Genomic DNA, 19,213 nt, shown 5'->3' with positions numbered 1-19,213 from the left:
AGCGGGCCGAATAGGGTGCTCGCAGGCCGGTGCCAGGAGCGCGCAGGTGCCGAAGCACGCCGAATGGTGCCTGAATTCTGTGAACACCCGAGCTCTGAAGCGAGCTCGCAGATGAGGGTCTCTAAGGGGTGGCGGACAGCAAAACTTCATGATAAACACACTACTTGGGAAGATGATCCAGCAATTGTGGAGCAGGAGTAACCAAACGTGTTGCAAGAACATTTTGGTGTCGATTTCTCTCGGTTGATTCCAAACGTGTTGCAGAGACCGACATACCAAAAACAGCGTTTAGAACGAGATGAATTGCCTTCTTCAGATTGAAATTCTCTCTGGGAATCATCGCCAGCTGGTTTGCAATCACATGGCTTGGTAGAGGGATTCCCATGTATTATTGACAATTTCCTCCGAATCGACAATTACCCCGGTGTAATAGAAGAAGCCAACGAGCTTCGCGCTCGACCCAGAGTGAAACACTCTCAAAAGTAGAGAAAGTCATCCCTCTAACGTTCAGAGTTGTTCTGGTTTGGAGCTACGAATGATGCTAGGGTGGTGGTGAACTTCTTGAAAAATCTCTTCTCGCGCAACTTCACTACTCTTTGGCGAAAGTCACTTCGATCGTGAGACTGCCTGTTGGACGTCCGATGCAATAGAGGTACAAGAAAGGGTTGGGGGTAATGAAGTAGGTGAAGTGGGTGTGGGAGCGATCCTGGTCAGGCAGAACCAAGGAGGTAAGAAGAGGGTGAAGCAAATATCTTCATTAGACTTCAAGACTTATCAAGCCTCACCTTATTCCAGTTTTATAGAGGTCGTAGCTCACTAGTGCTTCGCCACTACCGTAGCTGGCGGAAATAGGGCTACTTAAGCCACTTTAGTGCAAACCAGTTCCAGTTTTTCAAACATCCTTTCGTACGTTGAGAAAACTTGTACTTTATCTATTTCTATTTTTGTTTTCTGGCGGAAGCTCAACCGCATAATGCAGAATCGGGACATGTTTCGGATGCGGCAAACGAAGCTTTCGGTGGAGAACGAGCCGCGAGATGGAAAATGAGCAGCAAGAGTGGTTCGAGGGGCTTCCGGATCCTGAGTGCAGGTTCGGTGATTCATGCCATGTCGGATTTAGGGTTCGTAAAATAATCTAATAAAACAGAATTAGGGAGACGCATGATGTGGAACTCACATTTGCAATTCTTTGCAGTGGTTCAATGCACATCCGCATACTACCATCCTTTTTCTTCACGAATAAAACCAGAGCGCCCCATGGCGAAGCACTCGGTCGAATGAAACCCTTCTCAAGCAACTCTTGGGTTTGATTTAACAACTCTTGCATTTCCGTTGGCGCTAAATGATAAGGAGTTTTAGCAATGGGGGTAGCCCCTGGAACCAACTCAATGCGAAATTCAACTTGTCTTTCCTCCGGAACACCCGGTAACTCGTCCGGAAAAACGTATTCGAATTCACTAACCACCTAAATTTCACGAATGGGTGGTGGCTCATCACGAGTATTAACAACATGGGCAAGAAAAGCCATGCCACCACTAACAAGGAAACGACGTGCCCGTGCAAAAGTGCATATCGGCACAAGTCTTCTACGCTTATCACCGTGAATAATTAACTCTCCCCCACTTGGGGTCTTCACACGAATAAATTTTTCATGGCATGCAATATCGGCTCTATTATGATCGAGCCAATCCATACCAACAACGATATCAAAATCACCCAAACTCATCGGGATAAGATCAATCTTAAAGTTTTCGGCACCGAAAATGACATCACAATTTTTACACACATCAACCACTAGCACCGTCTTGCCGTCTGCTATTTTGACTTCTACCGGACGACTTAACTTAGCTAACAGTCTATTAAGTCTAGGCACAAATTTTGGAGACACAAACGACAAATTTTCACCGCTATCAAATAGAATCCTGGCCGGATTAGAGTTAACCATAAAAGTACCTGAGACAACTTCGTTGGATTGCTTGGCCTCATCATTGGTCATCAAGTAATTGTAACCCCTAGCCGTACCCGCCGCCTTTTCAAGCCGCTTGACATTATCATTTCACAACTCGGGACATTCCGGCCTCTTGTGCCCTTCTTTATCACAATTATAACAAGTGACTTTGGTTGTAGAAGATGGGTTGGTGCAATCACGGGCCATATGCCCCTTTCGTCCACAATTGTGACAAGAATAACGGAATTCTCCGGGAAAACTCTTCTTCACACTATTAGCACTTTCGGAACCCTTCTTACTCTTTTTGTTTGAATAGTTCGAATGGCTCGAACCTTCAATCTTTCTCTTGTCGAACATAAAGCCACTTTTTCTCAACACAAGTGCCTCAAACCCTTTGGCCATACAACTCATCAAAGCTCTTTACTACATTCACACTTATCTTCTCTTGATAACTATCATTCAAGATTCGATAGAAATCTTCTTTCAACATTTTATCATTCCCGACATACTCCGGGCAAAATTGGGTCTTGGACAAAAACACGGATTTGAGAGTGTTCAAATCCATCGACCCTTACCTCAAGGAACGTAACTCGTCCTTAAGCCTAGTAAGATCGGCTGAAGTTCTGTATTCATCGAAAAACTCCACCTTGAATTCATCCCATGTGAACTTCATACATTGTTCTTCGCCATAAACTTGGATTTTCGCATCCCACCACAATTTAGCATCACCCCTCAACATACTACACCCGTACCTTGTCTTCTTATCGAGAGGACATTCACAAGTACGGAAAGCCCCCTCCATATCGGAGATCTAATGGGCACTCTTAAGAGGGTCTCGTTCACCTTCAAAGGTGGGAGGTTGAGAATCCTTGAAATTCTTATAGAAAAAGTCCCGTATTCCCACATTATCTTCGTGAAGAACGGCCTTAACTTGCTCCTTTACTACATTGACTAGTTGCTTGTCAATCGTATCACGAAACATTTTCCTAACATCCTCGAGGAACTCCGCCTTTTGACGTTTAAAGATGGCCTCAACTTTGGCCGTGAACTCAACGTCCTCACTCGTACTTCCGTCATTTGTGTCGTGTCCATTTCTCATCTTCATTCTATAAAACGAAAAAGATTAAAAAACGAAATGAAAGGACTTAACACATATGTATATACATATACACCACACTACCCCATCTTGCTCAACAGTCGTCGTACATCGCTTGTTTGACACGATTTGAACCCGTAACAATGGTAGCTAATCATTGTTACGCGAGCACGTCGCATTAACTTGCTAGTACAACGTCTATCTTGCTTGACGATTGCTAACAAAACACAAACAATTAGCGCAAGGTTAGTTTACATAAACCTAAACACTAATCAACACCCGGTCCGACCCGTCTCCTACAAGTCCCGCATTTAAACGTATACACATTAAAGTCTAAGTCTAGGCACCTATCTCAAGTTGCCTAAATCCCTTAGACCATGCTCTAATACCACTTGTAACAACCCGACTTCGCTTTACCAAAAACGTGTACAAAAAAAAAAATTCTGGTGCAGCACATCTGGACGGCATCCAGATATCTGGACGGCGTCCAGCAATGAAGGGTGGGACGGCGTCCAGCAGGTCTGGACGGCGTCCAATAGGCCTTCCAGCTGCTGTCCTCGGGTCCAACTTACACGAGCGGAAATCCCGCTTTCCGACACTTTTAAACGAAAACCTTTTCACAACATATCACAATATACTAAACTAAGAGGTTTTCATCATCAAAATAAGTTTTACATCACCGGGCCCACATCAGTCCGAATTACGCATTTCGTTCAAAAATACAAATTTCGACCACACTAGTTTAATTTCCGAACGACACTAGAGCATGGTGTTTGGGGTTAAACTACCCAAATCTTGGCCGAAATTCCAAAAGCTACCCAAAAGCATCCCCTATCAAAATAAGCGGGAGACCACTAATCCAACCGAATACCTTTTCCTTTGTCCGCGCCAGAGCCTAAAAAGGTAAACAACGAGAGGGTAAGCTAAAGCTTAGTGAGTGCAACAATTATACATATACATATATAACCAACTTACATGCATCACTTACACAATACCGTCCACGAGCTAGCAATTCGACAATCATGCAAAACATTATGCATATACCAATAACCGAAATTCACAATGAGCTAGCAATACCAATAGCATATAGTTCATAATTAAATATGCCGATACAAAATTCATACAACCATGCTTAACCAATCGAACAAGGGAACGGTACTTAAAAGACCGTCGGAGTTCATAACATCCATTAGTGTTTCATAAACTGTGACGACTCGGCAATTTCTGACCAAATTTAAACTTATTCTCAATATGATTTTGATACGATAAGCAAAGTATGTAATGTTGAGTCTAGAAAATTTTGAAACTATTTCATGAATTCATTTGACCTTCGACAGCTCTCGACGATTCACGAACAATTAATTGAAAATAGATATGTGTGTATGTATAATAAACTTAAATAATAAAATATAATAAGTCATTAAGATTAAATATGTAAAATAATATAAAAGATAATAAATTGATAATTAAAATAAAACTATATATATATATATATATATATATATATATATATATATATATATATATATATATATATATATATATATATAAACGTGTATGAATTCTATAAATATTTATTATGATATATATTGGAATATATAAAAGGTAAATGTTATAGGTTAATATATATAGATATAAAATCTAATACATGTAATTTGTAATATTAATGTTATTATTTTAAAATCATTAATATTATAGTTAGAAAATCATACAATTTAGTATTATCACTAATAACATTGTTATTATCATTTTTATTATTATTATCATTAATTATTACAAAACTTATTAAAATCATTATCATTGTTATTATAATTATTATTACTCATTTATTTATTAATATCATTATCATTGTTATTATTAAGATTACTATGAACATTATCATTAATACTTGATAATATCAGTATAATTATTATTTATTTGTTATTCTTATTAATAAATTACTATTAATATAAATAGTATTATATTTAAACTATTTAGTTATTAATCAATATTAATATATATTAAATATTAAAACTCTAATAAATTCAATGTTACTTGATAATAAATACTTAAAATATAAATGTTACTATAAGAATGATTAAAATTATTATTAATTATAATTTAGACATTATTAACTAATATGATTAATACATGTATCATTTATTGAATATTAGTAATATTATTAATACTAGTATTATAATTATTATTATTATTATTAGTCTCATTATTATTATAAAAAAATTAATATTTATGTTTATATAATTAATATTATTATGTTCCATGATTAAAAACAAGATACATATATATATATATATATATGGATATATACCTAAAGGATTTAAAGGAGTAAGTATTCTGTTCTCAATCCCTTTCAAACTATTATTGACTTATTTTTCCTTGTCTAAATTCGTACAATCACACATCAGGATCACAATCAGCCAAAAATCAATTAGCAATCTCTATTGTCCTTTTATTTTATTTTATTTATCTTTATACCCGATTTGATTCTCTGTAAATCTTTATTTCATATATCATTGAGTTATTACAGTTGTAAAGGCTACCTAATGAACTCACATTATCAATTATAAATTACAGACATCTTTAGCAGAACCCAGTTTAAATGAGTTAAAACATAAATAGCTGAAGAACATATTTTTTTTCTTTCTTTTCTCTGTTCTTCATTTAATTGGTCAACACTCAAATTCAAATTGAATTTCAAAATCCTTAAATGTCATTCTGTTAGAAATCTTTTATAAAAACTTTATGGAAAGTATCATTTGCCAATTTTATGTATCAAGTGAGAATTTTGAGGTCAAAGATTAAGTTTCAAAGGTCAAACAATTTGTTCATCAATAAATTCAAATTGGTTTTTATGTTATAGGCTCAATTGAGGATCCAGATAGCTTCCAGGTGTCATTTACAATGTTTTTCATGTTATAATTATTATCCAAAACAGCCTACAATTCAAAATCAAACCTGGGTTTTTGTTCGTGAACCAGTCGACTGTTTTAAATAATTTTTTTTTTCTGTTTTTCGTGTCTTTCAATTTGAAATAACCACATCAGGTTGTTTTGGTTTCAAATTAATAATTTAAATCAAATCGTAGACTAGTTGTTATGAATTTTGTGTTTAACTGTCGATTTAATTTTTGGGTTGAAGAAGGAAGGAGATAAAAGAAATAGAGGAACGGGTTTTGCTGTTACCTTTTATATTTTTTTCTGTTCAGTCTTTCAATCACTTGCAGTGGTTTTCTATTTCATATAAAAGCCTAGATCAAACTGTTAAGTAGTTGTGTTGACTGGTATGTGTTTCTGGGTCGTTTGAATTGAGAGGTTGAAGAAGAAAGGGAAACAGAAAGGGACGGGGTAAATAAATAAAAGTATGAGATTATTCAGAAAAGAAAACTGGATCGAGTGGTCTTGGGTGTTTGTGTGAAACGAGAGGTCGGGGGTTCGAATCCGGGCTATGACAGCTATTTTTTTTAAAAAAGGCTTATTTCAAAGGTTCGAATCCGGGCTATGACAGCTATTTTTTTTTTAAAAAGGCTTATTTCAAAGGTAGTCATTTTTATTATTATTATTATTATTATTATTATTATTATTATTATTATTATTATTATTATTATTATTATTATTATTATTATTATTATTATTATTGTATTATGGAAATAATATAAATCATTATTGTAGATATTATTAATATTAGTATTAGTATTACTATTATTACCATTACTACTAAAAGTAACAATATTTGTTTTTAAACTCGGTCATTTCTGTTAAGAACCAGTTTTATCATTGGAAGTAACGTTTTTACTATCGTTAATATTGTTATTAATATTATCAATATCATTATCACTAAAATTATTACAAATATAAATATTAATATTTAAAATAAACTATATAAAATATATGAACTAAATATATCAAATTTAACTATATAACATTAATACAAACAAGTATATTATTAAAAATAATATCATATAAAATATTCGACTACGATTACATGTTTTAATATATATATGAATGATATAGGTTTTTGAATCCGAGGCCAACTCTATACTTGCTCAATGTCATCATATGTATTTTTACTACAAAATACATTAGGTGAGTTTCATTTTCCTTTTTACCATTTATATTATTGGGTTGACAATACATGCGCAATTTTTATAAATGTTTTACGAAATAGACACAAGTAAGTGAAACTACATTATATGGTTGAATTATCGAAATCGAATATGCTCCTTTTTATTAAGTCTGGTAATCTAAGAATTAGGGAATAGACACCCTAATTGACGCGAATCCTAAAGATAGATCTATCGGGCCCAACAAGCCCCATCCAAAGTACCGGATGCTTTAGTACTTCGAAATTTATATCATGTCTGAAGGAGGATCTCGGAATGATGGGGATATTCTTATATGCATATTGTGAATGTCGGTTACCAGGTGTTCAATCCATATGAATGATAATTTTGTCTCTATGCATGGGACGTATGTTTATGAGAAATGGAAATATGAAATCTTGTGGTCTATTAAAATTATGGAAATGATTATTTATGTTAAACTAATGAACTCACCAACCTTTTGGTTGACACTTTAAAGCATGTTTATTCTCAGGTATTAAAGAAATCTTCCGCTGTGCATTTGCTCATTTTAGAGACATTACTTGGGGTCTTTCATGACATATTTCAAAAAATGTTGCATTCGAGTCGTTAAGTTCATCAAGATTATTATCAAGTCATTTATAGTTTGAATATATTATGAAATGGTATGCATGTCGTCAACTTTCGATGTAATGAAAGTTTGTCTTTTTAAAAACGAATGCAATGTTTGTAAAATGTATCATATAGAGGTCAAGTACCTCGCGATGTAATCAACTGTTGTGAATCGTTTATAATCGATATGGATTTCGTCCGGATGGATTAGGACGGGTCTTTACATAAACACCGCGTAATCACTAATCCCCCGGGTGATGTCTTGAACAACGCGACTCACTCACCCCCATGACAATGTGGCGTCTTGAACAACGCGACGAATCCACATGTCAATAAAAACAATGAGTGGTGCCTTAAACACCGCGGCATCCACTCCCATGACTATGTGGTGCCTTGAACACCGCGGCATCTACATGTCAATCAACCAATGAGTAGTGTCTTAAACACCGCGACAATACTTCTCATTACTTAGAATGTGGTGTCTTGAACAACGCGACAATGCCACATTCATACAACACAAATAAATACATTATATACGGACACGCATAATTATTCCACTCACCTTACGCCTTTGGTGAATCAATAAACCAAGCTCGCGTCTTCAAGGTAACGTACCTATTACATTATGCACATATATCAATCATCCATTCAAGTTGGTCAACCAACTCACTCACCATCCTTAGGTCATTTTGACCCATGGTGCAATTCCAACCCATTTGCACACTTAACCCTAATATTGGGTCAACTTCGCCAAAAACCCTAACCCTAGCCATTTATGGTCTTATTACACATATAATCACAATGTTATCTCATTTTCACACTAACAAGACAACTTAAGTCATCAAAGACCCGTTTTACCCAATCGAGGTTTCCACACCAATTCGGGTCACCCCATACCCAAATAGCACCCATTTACATAACATGTAGGTGTGCTAGTGGTTAACTAACCAATTTAAGACTCATAAACACATTTACAATTTCAAAACCCTAGGTTAGTCATCCTTGAGCCCTCATGACCCAAACTTACCCAAAGACCCCCAAATCACTAACAAATGGGTTTTATGTTCATTACTAGCCCAAACCCTAACCCTTAAACACATTAAACTAAGGAAATCAAGTTTAGGACTTACCACCACAATCAAAACGTAGCAAGTGAGGAGATGAACAACTTTAATGCTCGAGCTCTAACCCGAAACAAGCTTCTTCCTCTTATATTTGAGCTTTCTCACACTTGAATCACACTCTCTAGAATTGAAGTGGAAGAGGTTTGGTGGTTGTAAGTGGAGTAAATGGTGCTCCAAAAACTGATCTAGGGCTTTAAATTCGGCTCCTAAGTGAAATTACCAAAATACCCACTTTAAATATCTAAAAACAAGGCAGCTGGCCTGCCAGCTAATCTGGACGGCGTCCAGCCCTTCAAAATGGGATGGCGTCCCACCAATTTGGACGGCGTCTAAAGCACCTGGGAAAACAGGATCTTACATCTTGGCAGCATAGGCCTCAAATTTTGAGTTGAAGGCATCGTTGGTTTCTTGCTGCTATTCTGACGTCTCTTCAGTTTTCTTTTTAACTTCTTTTCAGTTGATGGAGAGACAAAAAAAGTTTCAGCTAGCTTGGCAGCTATAATATCACTGGGCTTACTGCCAGAACCAATATCATCAGCAGTTGTATCAGGCTTGCTGTATCAGGCTTGCTGGTTTCAGAATCACCAGTATTAACACCCTTTACACATGCGTCAGTATGAGCGTTGCTGGGCTTAGTGCCAGTATTTCCTTGATCATCACCATCACCATCTCTTTTCTGCTGCTTGGGAGTCTTTTCATGTTCATGCTCCCCCTCAGTGTGTTTTTTTTCTTTTCTTTATTCTCCCCCTTTTTGTCATCAGCAAGGGTTGAAGTGGAGGCTGGGGAACAATGATTTCACAATCGCTGTCACTATCATGACGTGACCAAGCGAAGTGATTCCAATCAGCATGAGTTGAAGAAAGATGAACTCCTGGATCAGTACCATATTGTCTGTGGCAGAGATTAGCAGTATGAACCTCATTTCGAGATACACCAATGGCTATACGCTCAATATTAGCACGTGTATCTGACTGAAGTTCAGCCATTCGGTGTAGGGTCTCTGCTAGACGAAGATACTTTGCCACTGGTACCATGGTGGCCATCTGTCGTTGATAATCCTCCAACCTATCTTCAAGCACTCTATTCTCTCCATTAAAGACAGTAGACCCTTGCTCTTTCCAGATACAACTCTTCTTGTTGTTTATTAAGATCGACAAGATATTCTTCATGAGTAAGAATGCGTTGAGTGATTTCATCTTGATTTTCATGGTGGCGTAGGATATCAGCATCTAGATCGGTAAAAGCTGTGATCTGACACAGTTCACTTTCAACGCAGATGTGGTGGCATGACCAACAATTTCAAGTGCTTTGCCCATACAGTGGACAATAGTATCATCTATGTTCTGTGTAACAGACGTTGTTATCTTGGTAACCGTACTGTACACAACAAGAGTAGATAACCCTTGCATGTCCGATACATCTAACCTGCTGGGTGGTGGTGTAGGAGTAGAAACATGAACCAGAATAACTTTGTGGGGTGGTGGAGGTGGAAGATCATTATCATTACCTGACTCATCACCATGATCACCATCATTTTTACCTTCGCCCGAAGGCTTAGGACCACTGTTATCCTTTTCAAGTGAATCAGCATCATCAGTAAGATTCACTGGTTCTTCTTTGGAACCAGTGGTTTTATTAGCAACATTATTAGAAACCACTGGTTTGTCTTCGGGACAAGTACATTTGTCAGCATCATCATCACTTGGTTTATCAGACTCAGAAGATGACGAGGTAGAAGCTGACGAATCAATTAGAAGGTATTGGTGAATCAGGAACATCGTGAATAGTGACCTTACCAGTAATTGGATCGAGCTAAAATTTAAGAGGCTTCCAGTGACCATGCCATGGAGAAGTAGCAGCAGGCATACCAAAATATTCATAGTATGCTGCTCATTTATATTGTCTAGCGTGGCCAGCCTCTCAATCACTTCATCTTGAGCAGATTCATCAAGTTGTTGAAGCAGCTCCATTAGCTCTTCTTCTTGCAATTTACTGGCTGCAACCATTGCACTATGTGCATCAAGAGTCAACTGGTCAACAAGTATGTCGATCTGTGGTGCAATAGTTACCCCCTTATAGACAAACTTCGGGACAACCTCATATGGATCAACAACTTTGGGCATGTTATCATTATCAGCGCCCTCAGAAGTTTCTTCATTAACAACACTGTTTCATTATCAACTACTGCCACCAGCTTCCACACAATCACCCTTAGTACCAAGAGCCATATCAGAAATGACAATATTACTAGCAGCATATATAGAGATGGTATCAAATGCCATATCATTAGTATCATCTACGTCATCATCAGTAGTTTGGTCATCAATACCCATATTAACTTCAGGATTGACTACATCATCAACGGTAGTCATTTCAATATCAGTAAGAGTAACAGTTGCACTAGCACCAACATTATCACCAGTATTAACATAGGCAGCTATTTGGTTGTCAATCACATCAGTTGGACTGCCCTCTGTAACCTTAACATCTGAAATAATTGAACAATTTATGTTAGCAAAAGTAGAACCAAATAAATTTGACTAAACAATTGCATCTGATTTTAGTCTCTGGGGACAGACTTGTGTTTTGGTCAGCCCTTTGATCGAGACAGAGTTTGGTGTCTGTAAGTACAACTGTGACTCTGCTGACTTATTGACGACACGTGTTGACTCAGAATGTTTAAAAGAGTTCTTAGGTTTAGATAGATTAGGGTGACTCTCTACATGTTCTAAGTTGCAACTAGGCTGAGCAGTAGCCTAAGCTGGTTCAACATGATGAAGATCCAACTCAAGTCTGCTTTGAGGGTCAAGTATGTTCTTTGCTGGTTGTATTGTCAGCAGAAGATATTTTCTAAAGAATGTTTTTGAAAATGGGGAAGTGTCAGGTTAGAGGAATAGCGGTTGCTATTCCTCTTAACACTAGTTTTAAAACACTTAGCTTGGGAGTAAAGATAATACATTTAACTCCACTTTCAACATTTGTGTCAACAGATAAAAGGTTTGTTATAATGTTAGAGATTGCTACTGATTGGTCTAGAGATGCACCAGGTTCCATAGTCGTCACCTTTACAGGAACAATGGTGCTTTCTCCCCTTTGGAACGCTTGGAGCCAACTTTCTTTGCACGCTTAGACTTGTCTGTTACCAAGAAATAGATAAGCAACGGATTCCAAAACTAGAGATGGATAGTCAGTATATAAGCTCTCGACTAGGGATTCTTTGTTAAATGAAGCACTAGATTCTAATACAACTATTGCTTTACGAACCACTTTCATCGAACGACTTTTTTCAACTTAACTTCCCTGTCTCTCGCCGAAGCAACTTACTCGACCGGTTTTCAATTTTATAAGTTAACACATTGGAAGAACTATTGCCAACCAAAGTAACCATTGATGGTTGGCCTATTCCTTCTGTCGTTTTGCTTGGTTGGAAATTACGGGTATACCGGTAAAATGTGCTTCAAGGGATAGTGTTTTGAAGGTGGCCGAGTTGTTTGGGGAAATTATTAATGTAGACGATTTTTCTTCGTCTTCGGGTAATGTCGGGTCGTTTTTCGTTTTTGTAAAATCGTCGAAGGTCAAACACATACACGATTTAGTCACTACTGAAGTGCCGATCTAGGGAATAAAGCTTTTTCGTTTAGGTTTCGGATGTCTGATATTGTTGGTTTGAATTGTTTATTGTCTCGTAATTTATGATCAAAGGTTGCTCTGAGTCCACTAATCGTTTTGTTCTTTCATGTGAAACAATGGTGGGGGTAGAGGTTGCTAGTGTTGTTGGCGATCAATTAGTTAGGAGTAGTGAGGCATTGGATTATCCTTCAAACGTTGACTTGGTTAAAGAAAAATTAAAAAATCCTAGTGTGGATCCTATTGGTTCTACGTCGCATGTATTGGGTAATCCTCTTGCTGATTTGGTTCCTGTTTCTCTACATCACTTTGGGTCAGGTGAGGACAATGTCACCTGCTCTGCTTTAAAATGTTATACTATTTGTCTACTTTAATAGGATAACTTCCAGGTTCAATACTATTCATCTTATTCTTTACATCATCATAAAAGTATTTCAAGGTGAATACGTATACTAATTTTTGATGAAACTTCAGCAAAGCTACGCATGCACCTGGAGCGAGCCACCTGGCGATTGAGGAATCCCGCCCATTTGATCCATTTTCCTTTAGGAATATTAGGGGGGAGCCCTACTCATATTCCAAAGGCGCTACTTCAAATCAAGCGCAAGCCCCCTTCTTCTTGGTCGGACCAAGCCAACGAGCAAGAAAACGGATGCGCTAACGCGCAACGGCATTCCTTTCTCTTGTTGTCTTGTGGATTACTGATCATTTTTTGTACTTGTGAAATCCTATGAGAACAGCTATAACTAATTAGACACATGATTCAAGTATATGTTTGGCCCATTACTAAAATAAATTTATTAAATCTTACTGTATTAGAATAGCTTAGATTAGTTAGATACATGGTTCAAGTGTATATATTTTGTTTGGGGAAAAATCACTACAAGAAAAATGAGCTTTAGTGACGAAGACTATTGGTCACTAATAACACTAAATTGGTCACTAAATCGAGTTAGTGACCAAAATAGGTTGGTCACTTCTCGTCACTATAGATCCGTCACAAAATATTTTTAGTGACAAAAATGCCAAAATTGGTCACTATAGTGACAGTTGTTTGGTCACTAATATGTATAGTGGCTAAAATTTAGTGATCACTTTTAATGGTAACTAAATAGCATTATTAGTGACCAAATATTGAGTCGTACTAAAAGATCGTGAGCATTTTTCTTGTAGGAATGTTAGTTCCCAAATTTTATAAAAATATCTATTTGTATTCTTGACTATGAGGGAACATAAATTAAATCTTATTAATAATTAATAATAAGGAAATGGTTGTCGCAGGACACATGCTGTATATAATTTGCCCACGTCATCTTAATATGCATGTTATGGTACTTATGTAAACTTCTTAGGTCAAACATACGATAGTATCCAGTATGATCACTCGAATAGCCTCTCTTTGATATATGCCTAGAAGAATGTGGTATAGTCATCCTACTGGTAGGTTAAGTATGTTGATCGGGTATGGTCCATTAGGGTTATGCTCGGGCTTGGTCCATGAGCTCTAAACTCTAATTTTCCCTTAACCCTAGTTATTCCCTTATAAATTAAAAATTCTCTCCCTACACAAAAGACATCTCATCTCTTGCTAAATGCCAAATACGGCTTGCATGAATCGCCAATTGATTGACGACCTCTAACTAGGGTTTTTACCTACATTCGTGTAGGATTTTTTGCACAACGCCTCGATCGACCCCATCTCGATCGGTCATCTACTAGCCTTTAACCACCCTTATGTTGCCGCTCCTCTCGGAACTGGGTTCTTAATGGTAAATAACTAAATATCGCTAAACCTAAAAACCCCTAAATAATTTTGCACGCAAGTGTGTTTTTGCCGTTCATGTGAAAATATGTTTGATCATATGTGTGTAATGTTTAGTTACCTTTTTATAATTATTAATGTATTTAAATTTTAATATCTTATAATTTTATTCTTTTTGGAGTGTACATTTTCTCCACTTTTTCATAGACATTGATGGTCTTTAATTCGGAACCACTTTCCTTCACTTGTTTTTGATGACTTATCACTTGAAGCCACAAAAGCAGCTCAAAGCTACAACACTAAACAAGTTAGACATTTAGCGTGGACAAATATCCACGCAGTTCCAAGCAATAGGTGTTTTGTGTGGACATGTTCACGCGAAAGAGTTCTCGCTACACACTTGAGATATTTGGTGTGAGGACATTGTCCACGCTACAAGTGATTTATAAGGAAAATGGAAAAGAAAAGAAATTACACTATCGCGTGGACATATTCACGCAAATACTATTCTCACGAAAACATTGTCGCGTGGACATATTCAAGCAAATAGTGTTCTCACAATAACACTATCGCGTGGACATGTTCACGCAGATAGAGTTCTCACAATAGACTTGTACCTTCAATTTATCCATGCAAGAAGTGTTCTCACACTTAATTTATAGCGTGGACATCTAGTGACTTTCAAAACTTCATATATTAATATATTCATGTGAGAATGAGCATTATAAAATAATGTTTCAAACACTCCATGTAGTAAGTTTATAAATCTTAATAGGGCATCTTATTGCCATCTCGCACCGGGCAACAAAACTCTCAGTACCGGCCTTGGTTGTGTAGAGCATTAAGCTCGTCTCATAAGCATTAAGCTCGTATGATTAGCATTAAATTCGTCCGATAAGCATTAAGATATGATAAGCCTTCAACTTGTTCGATAAGCATTAAACTAGTCCAAATGTCCAATAGGCATTAAGCTCGTATGATAAGCATTAATCTCATCTGGTAAACATTAAGCTCGTCCGATAAACATTTTAACTAAAAAATATTTTATTAAAAGTTAGAATTAAAAAATGAATAATCATCTATTGCGTGGATATGTCCTCGCAAAAAGTCTTCCGACATTTTTTAGTGTAATAATTTAATTAAAAAATAAATTTTAAAAAAATAAAATGTATTTTATCAAAAACTAAAAAACTAAAAAATGTTAAATACCTATTGCATGGACATGTCCACGCAATAAGTCTGGTCAAGAAATATAATTCAACGTTTTCTTATTTTCTATCTTTGACTATGCAAAGTGACGTAAAGGGAAATTAATATTGACATATTGCGTGGACAAGTCTATGCAATTGAGTTGGTCAAAGAAAAAAATCAACCCTGACTCTTTTTCTTTGTCATTTAGTGGCTTTATTGCATTGACATAGATACCCACACAATAGATGTCCATGCTAGTTGTCTCAATTCTTGTAGTGCACCCCAAGAGTATTCGGCTTTAAGCTAAACAACCGTGATGGTGCACTTCTTGTCTTGTTAAAAGGTTCTAACAAGGGTATGTGATACGAGCTAATTCGAGAAGGTCAATTCTCCTTAGAAATTAGAGAGAGAAAACAGAATTTTATTGAATTGAAAGTTGTTACGATCATTACAATTCGTTAAATTAACTACTTATCACATTGATTACGTTAATTTCTGTTAATAACAGCAAAACAACTTTCTAATAACCTTCAGGTAATTCTCACGTGCTAATTATAACCTGATAATACCCAACCCATTTAGGTAAACCCACATTTCTATTGGGCCTTTCGTTATTGGGCCTGTTTGTTGCTGGGCTATCTTCTAAGCTCTGCTTTTCCAGCTCATCGTCTCTATCAGTATGCCAGAAAGTGTTTAAGCATTTGAGTTGATTGTCATTCGAGATTATTTTTAGTGTATATATTATATCAAAAAAAGAAAGGAAAGAAATGTAGATGTTTTACTGTAAGGGCTGCTAGTACTTTTCTTTTTATGTGGAGTAGTTAATTTATCAGGTCTGCGAAGATTATATGGGAAAATGCTTCATCCTTGTAATTCATAAATTTGGTTGTTAACACTAGTATTAATGTCGTCATGTTCTATACAAGCAGTTATTTCTTATATTATTTTCTAAACTTTGAAATCTCGTTTACATGTTTCCTCAACTTTTATTGGGTGTTGTCATACTCTGGTAGTGTGCGTATGTTGCTTATGATAAGTGCATGAACCCGCCCATGTTCGGTTTTTTTCCCTGCTTTGCTGAATTTATATCCTTTGCTTTACTGTAACAGTGTTTTACAATATTCATTTCATACTTGGTGTTCAAACATAATAAGGTTTGGTTTCGAGTTATTGCAAAACGGCAAGGTGTTTAGTCTAAATGCAAATTTATGCAATCTGTTTCCCTTGTGTTTTTAATCATATTGTGGCAACTAGTATGTGATCGTCTTTATGTAACATGGGGGTTATTTGGGGGTTGTAACAAAATTATTTGTTCATTTGATAATTCTATATTGCGAGTCATTAGCACCGTATAACATATGAAGGAACCAATCATTCTTGAGTTGCTATTGTTTTTTGGCAGGTTGCACACAATGAGGTAAAAGGGGTCCTTAAATGGTTGGACAATTTGTTTGATCATTTTCACCATTTAATAGGTACCAAAATTTCATATCGTATAAAAGTTATTATTAATTTGGACCAAAAGGATGGTCAACCAATATTTAATTTTGACGTAAATGAGTTCCTTTTTTGGGTATTGAGTTGGTGGGCGAAATGGTCCATTAATTTATTTAACTAGTAGATTCTCAAATAATATTCAAACATCAGTTTGTATTAAATAGTACTCCAAACAATAATTATGATAAACAAATGATAAATTGGTTTCTTAATATGCTCCATACAAAGGAACATGAATAAATTACATGTTACGTTTGATGCACATTATATATTATGTTGCATTATTGTAAATTGTAATTGTTTATAATACTAATAGTTTAGATTAGTAACTAATACTCCGCATCAAATCCTTTGTAACAAGACATTAATGATGAATAGATACGACTTAAGGAGTGTATAGTAGCTAAGTTGATAATGTATGGAAACATACGTCACAAACAGCGCAATGCACGGTTCAATCACGAATTCATCTAAGGTACAATCGCTAAATGATTCATGTATGTCCCATGCATTATGTATAGACAATTAACTGTGAGTCTGTATGAGCTAGCAGTCTTTTGGATATTCGACTCATTTTGTGACCGCGACTAATCATAGACTAATCACAGGGCGACTATCTGCTTTGAAAGCAGTCTAGAGTCATCACGTACAGAGTTAATTTTTCAGCTTTGTGGATTTGTAGCATGACCACCACTTTAGAATGATAGACCATAATCACTTCACCACCACCCCGTGAGTTTTATCAATCTTTCTACGTAAATAGATAAGAAAAAGTTATTGTTCAAGACCTGTTGGTTAATACTTAATAGTATAAAGGGTAATGTAAATTATTTAGTTAACAAGATCTTTGTTTATACATGTATTTTTGAACTTTTAATAACTTTTTTTTTTACAATGGGGTTCTATTTGTCAAATTGATACAAATATAAATTGAATTTATTGTACTGATTGAGTAATTGAAAGAATATTGATCAGTGAGTTTATTTTCACTTGAATTGATTACAGTGCAATAGCTGTTACAGCCTTCTTATACAAAACTATGTTCTAACAGCTATTTCTATAAGAGGATAGGCTCCAATTCTACTTTTGGAACCTCCCCAATTAACAAGGAAATATGTTGTTGGAATAGCCGTTGTATATTTGTTGTATGCTGCGGAGTACTCAGATTTATGTTGCCTTGTGACCCTTCTACTTATGGAAATGATGAAGGTAACTTTCCTTCTGATCCAAGGTCAAATATCCGAAAAAGGTAATCTTGATTTTTATTGACTTATTCTAACATTCCCCTCAAGTTGAATAGTGGGGTTTCCGATATTTAACTTGACAAGAACATTACTGAATAATCTCCCGTTGACTGACTTGGTGAGGATGTCGGCTAGCTGGTTTTCTGATCTGATTGATGGTAAGGAAATGATTTCACCATCTAATTTTTCTCTGATAAAATGTCTATCTATTTTATATGTTTTGTTCGATCATGTTGAACGAGTTTTTCTGAAATAGCGATTGCTGCTTCATTGTCGCACAGGATTTGAATTGCTTCTTGTGGTGAAAAATCAATCTCCGTTAATAGCTTCTTGATCCATAATGCCTCGACTACTCCTTTGGCTATTCCTCTGAATTCTGATTCGGCACTTGAAAGGGAGACAACCTTTTGTTTCTTACTTCTCCATGCAACTAAATTACCCCCGACAAGTGTGAAGAATCCGGATGTAGATTTTCTATCCCCTTTTTCTCCAGCCCAGCTTGCATCTGTATATATTTGAGTCTTTAGGTGTCCATGTCTTTTGAAAACAACTCAATGATCTGCTGTCTTCTTCAAGTATCTGATGATTCTCATGATAGCTTCCATATGGTGAACTTGTGGTTGATGCATGAATTGACTCACAACTTCAACTGCATGTGCTATATCAGGTCGAGTGTGAGCAAGATAGATGAGTTTTCCCACCATCCTTTGGTATTGCCTTTATCAGCAAGATCAGCTTCATCTTCTATATATAGCTTATGGTTTGGAATCTGTCATACCCCCAAATAGAGCCGGGGGTAAATATGACATTTCAATACCATCACACAAGTATATAAGCGAGAACGACTCTAAATGAGACGTTTTATAAAATCAATAATTTAATTTCAGCGGAAACGAAATTGTTTTACATGATAAATCCAAATGTAATAAATGTTCAACAAATGCTAAGATATAAATAAGGCGGACTTCAATGCATCAGCTAGCAAAGCAACATAGGGCAGCACATAAGCTATTCTTCACCTGAGACAAACATTC

This window comes from Rutidosis leptorrhynchoides, chromosome 3 (genome assembly GCF_046630445.1).
Source record: "Rutidosis leptorrhynchoides isolate AG116_Rl617_1_P2 chromosome 3, CSIRO_AGI_Rlap_v1, whole genome shotgun sequence".
NCBI lineage: Eukaryota > Viridiplantae > Streptophyta > Magnoliopsida > Asterales > Asteraceae > Rutidosis > Rutidosis leptorrhynchoides.
This window is presented reverse-complemented; position numbering follows the sequence as displayed.